Below are 5,000 nucleotides of genomic sequence, written 5' to 3'. Positions count from 1 at the left end.
CTGAGGCGATTCTTAAAAAAATCTAAATCCTAACAGTTTTTGGAAAAAAAATCTAAACATTTTTTTTCCCAAGATTTTTCAAAAATAGCAGATCTACAAGCTCATAGCGCGGCACTCGGTGCCGCGCTATGAGCTTGTATATCTGCTATTTTTGAATAGCCAAAGAAATCTAAAGTGACACAGATGCGTTCCAGGTCTTAATGGGTTAAATATTTATTTATTTGTTTGGCAAAGGACACAATGCACATTACATTTAGTTTATTGTGCCAGAAACAGCTACGAGCTCATTTACATCTGCAGTCCCTATAAATCTCGACGGCCATCTTGGTCAGTAAAAAAAAAAAGGGTTTTATTTATGTTATTATTATCATTAGACTATAAAGTAACACAACATTAACAATGAGAACACTTATAACAATTACAATTAAAATCACGTTTCGGATTTTTAGCAAAACATCGACTGGCAAATTGTCAGTGAATCGTCTCTGTTGGGTGGAAATGTCCAAAACTGTTACTTTTCAGGATTCTAAAATTCAAAAATAGCAAAAGTAGCAGATCTACAAGCTAAACATCTGCTACTTTAGATACTTTTAATATTAGTAATAATAGTCTGCCCGACAGCAAAAATATATGCGTTACTGCATTGGCCTGGCATCCTAGTGTGTATAGGTTCAATGTACAGGCTGATGATAGGCTCTTGGTTAGTTATTATTAGATTATTGGTTTACTTATGTATTACTTTATTATTAGATTACTCTTTTTATGCATTTGATGTATTATTGATGTATTATGATGTATTATCTTGTGTCCTTGCTTACTGTAAGTCGCTCTGGATTAAGAGCATCTGCTAAATGCCTAAACTGTAAACTGTAAACTGCATTGTTTCCTGAATACATATATTGGTTCCTAGACTCTGTACAAGGCCCTGACATTAAAACTATTGGTTCCTAGTCTCTGTACAAGGCCCTGACGTTAAAACTATTGGTTCCTAGACTCTGTACAAGGCCCTGACATTAAAACTATTGGTTCCTAGTCTCTGTACAAGGCCCTGACGTTAAAACTATTGGTTCCTAGTCTCTGTACAAGGCCCTGACGTTAAAACTATTGGTTCCTAGACTCTGTACAAGGCCCTGACATTAAAACTATTGGTTCCTAGTCTCTGTACAAGGCCCTGACGTTAAAACTATTGGTTCCTAGTCTCTGTACAAGGCCCTGACGTTAAAACTATTGGTTCCTAGACTCTGTACAAGGCCCTGACATTAAAACTATTGGTTCCTAGTCTCTGTACAAGGCCCTGACGTTAAAACTATTGGTTCCTAGTCTCTGTACAAGGCCCTGACGTTAAAACTATTGGTTCCTAGTCTCTGTACAAGGCCCTGACGTTAAAACTATTGGTTCCTAGTCTCTGTACAAGGCCCTGACGTTAAAACTATTGGTTCCTAGTCTCTGTACAAGGCCCTGACGTTAAAACTATTGGTTCCTAGTCTCTGTACAAGGCCCTGACGTTAAAACTATTGGTTCCTAGTCTCTGTACAAGGCCCTGACGTTAAAACTATTGGTTCCTAGTCTCTGTACAAGGCCCTGACGTTAAAACTATTGGTTCCTAGTCTCTGTACAAGGCCCTGACGTTAAAACTATTGGTTCCTAGTCTCTGTACAAGGCCCTGACGTTAAAACTATTGGTTCCTAGTCTCTGTACAAGGCCCTGACGTTAAAACTATTGGTTCCTAGTCTCTGTACAAGGCCCTGACGTTAAAACTATTGGTTCCTAGTCTCTGTACAAGGCCCTGACGTTAAAACTATTGGTTCCTAGACTCTGTACAAGGCCCTGACGTTAAAACTAACGTAGGTCTGTGCAGACATAGTGACTCCATTAATGACATGAAGAGAGAGAGCATTGGAGAAAAACTGAGGGATGATCAACTTGATGACAAACTGGATGACACACTAATATAGTGACACACTAACACAGTGACACACTAACACAGTAACACACTAAGAATAGAAAACAGATCTGCAAAATTATGAGGGGTCAAAAAGGTCATATGTTCTGAATTCAAACAACCAACCCCACCTACAGTAACTGTCAAAATGTTTTGCAATGTATGTACTGTTATTTTTAAATATGTAGGCTATTTTTGCACATGCACGCATGTGCATTAAACACGCCACGTACATGTAATACACATTCTGCATAATGAGTACCACCACTGCTAACACCTAGCCAGTGTTTCTCAGTTAAACACAGAGAATACCCACTGAGCTAACAGCTTCATTCTGAACTACTTACCACACGTCTAAATGTGTGTGTTCCCTATTATGGGCTTGTGGGGGCTGGATATGTTGGCATCCCAACGAGGTGTGTGTGTGTGTGTGTGTGTGTGTGTGTGTGTGTGTGTGTGTGTGTGTGTGTGTGTGTGTGTGTGTGTGTGTGTGTGTGTGTGTGTGTGTGTGTGGTGCTGCTGGTTTTCATGCCACTGACTGGAAGTTGAAGTTGAACTCATTATCTACTCATTTAGCCATCATAATGCTTGTGTATGCGCGTGTGTGTGTGTGTGTGTGTGTGTGTGTGTGTGTGTGTGTGTGTGTGTGTGTGTGTGTTGTACGTGACCAACTAAAAACATGGTTTTCCACAGTGTTATGGATACAATCAACTGGGGCTTCACTCTGAGCCAAGACAGAGAGGAGAAGAAAGAGAGAGAAAATGTGTGTGTAATATGTTTGTGTTTGTGTGTGTGCATGTTTACACCATTTGTGTTTCGGAGGGTGAGTGAGTGTGTGTGTGTGTGTGTGTGTGTGTGTGTGTGTGTGTGTGTGTGTGTGTGTGTGTGTGTGTGTGTGTGTGTGTGTGGTTCAAAGGCCGCCTATCAAGATGGAAATCGACAAGAGTTGCCAGAACATTCCTAACACAGGTTGATTCACTTTTCCACACAAACACACACACACACACACACACACACACACAGAAAAATCTAATTTAACCCATTAAAACCGGGAAGAAATCTGTGTAATTTCAGTTATATATACACAGTATAGCAACATAAGTTGTTCTGAAAACTCTTAGAATTTAGATCAGTGGTTCTCAAAAAATAGCAGATCTACAACCTCACTTCGTGCCGTGCTGCTATTTTTTAAGATTTGTGAAACATCTTGAAATAATTTAATTTTTAAACAAATCTTCTTCATCTGGGGGGTCCCTGCCATGAAACATTTTGCAGATGGGGGGGGGTCAAATACATGTCATTTCCGGGGTCATTGGCACAAACAAGTTTGAGGACTGGTTTAGAAGGCATATTCAAGACATATTCAAATATCAGCTGATATAATGTTGTACTATCAGTAAGTTTTACATAGACATGGAGGATAAGGAGGAGGATTTCACATACAGTACAAATACATGTCTGCAGTGACTGATGAGACACAGTCTTCACTGTGAGTGAAAGTAAAGCACTTTTTATCCAACCTTAAGTCCAGTCAGTCCATTAAAGGAACACTTTAAGATGATGCATTATGTTGGCCTGTGGCAGAGTGGCTCACTTCCCCTTCTCTCCCTGAACCATTTCCTCTGTTTGAGAGCAAAGTCACCGAGAGGCGCATGCCAACCTGACAGTCCTATTTGTCCCAGAACAGGCCTCTGCACGCACACGCACACGCACACGCGCACACACACACACACACACACACACACTTCCTTATTTCTTTTTATTGAACCAGGTGAGTCCTAGGGCTGTCACAATCATTACAAGATCGACTAATAACAACTATTTGAGATCATCGCAATTATTTTTTCGCATAATGGTTTCCATATTGAAAAACAGACGGGTACAACGGGTGCTCTGACAAAGCCCCCGACACTATGACTCAGACATATTGGTCGGATTGGCGGTGCGACGTAGGTGTGAGGGTCAGACAGACCACATTTCCATGTAATGTGCAATATCCTGCCGGGTTTCTCATAAACCTTTCTGTATGAGTATGAGGTTGAAAGACAAATATATATTCCTTTCCCATATCAGTATCATTAACCTGGGATATCAGATAATAATAAACTTTATTTGTATAGCACCTTTCATGACATGAAATGCAGCTCAAACTGCTTTACAGAGCAAGAATACAATTACAGACAAAGTAAAAATGATTTAAGCAAGCAAAAAAGCAAAAAAGAAAAGCTAAACCATAAAACAACATTAAAATAATAACAAAAAAGGCAGTGAATCAGGCAAAACAGTGAGGACATGATTAACAACACAGTTATTTAAAAATCAAAGAAACAGGTCTTGAGCTGTGCTTTAAAGCTATCCACAGAGGCTGCCTGTCTTAGGTGTAATGGGAGTTTATTCCACGCCGTCAGCCCGTAGAAGCAGAATGCTGCTTCACCGTGTTTTTTATGTGTCATTGTAGGCACCTCGAGCAGGTCAGCACTAGAAGACCTGAGGGTCTGGTTTGGAACATATCTATAGGCAGGCAGTCATAGAGGTAGGAAGGTGCCAGACCGTTTAGAGCTTTATAAACAAGTAAAATAATGTTTTAATCAATCCTACAAACAACCGGGAGCCAGTGTAGTGAAGCTAGAACTAGAGTAAAACTGGATGTTACGTGAGGCTTCCCAGAATGACAACGAAGCAGCTGTGTAATGTGTAATGTGTATGTATATGTATAAGGTACCTTCTTGAAGAGGCTGTGTAAAGCAGTGGTTCTCAAACTTTTTCATGTCAAGGACCCCCAGATTGACACTTATTAGCCCGTGGACCCCCATTTCAAAAGATATGCCTCAGGGACCTCCATAAGAGAAGATTTTTTACGGCTCTAGCAGTGATTCTCAACCATTTTAATTTCAAGGACCCCCAGTTTGACATGCATTAGGGGCTACAGACCCCCATTTACCACTTGGACCGCAATTTATATTGTAAAATCTATGTCAATTTAACTCTGAGAGTGTAAAAATGGAACCAAATGGACCCTAACGGGTCCATTTGGTTGCATTTGTACATTCTCAGAGTT

General features: G+C 40.3%; 1 protein-coding gene across 3 annotated transcripts in view; it reads right to left on the bottom strand.

Moving 5' to 3' along the window:
* srgap2 (SLIT-ROBO Rho GTPase activating protein 2) overlaps positions 1-5,000 on the bottom strand; it is a 146,041-nt gene that overhangs the window by 54,458 nt on the left and 86,583 nt on the right. The gene's annotated exons all lie outside the window — the stretch shown is intronic.

The sequence above is a fragment of the Gymnoscopelus microlampas genome (assembly GCF_963454915.1).
Source record: "Gymnoscopelus microlampas genome assembly, chromosome: 7".
In the NCBI taxonomy this organism is placed as follows: Eukaryota; Metazoa; Chordata; class Actinopteri; order Myctophiformes; family Myctophidae; genus Gymnoscopelus; species Gymnoscopelus microlampas.
The sequence above is the reverse complement of the archived record's forward strand: the minus strand, read 5'-3'. Positions and strand labels throughout refer to the sequence as shown.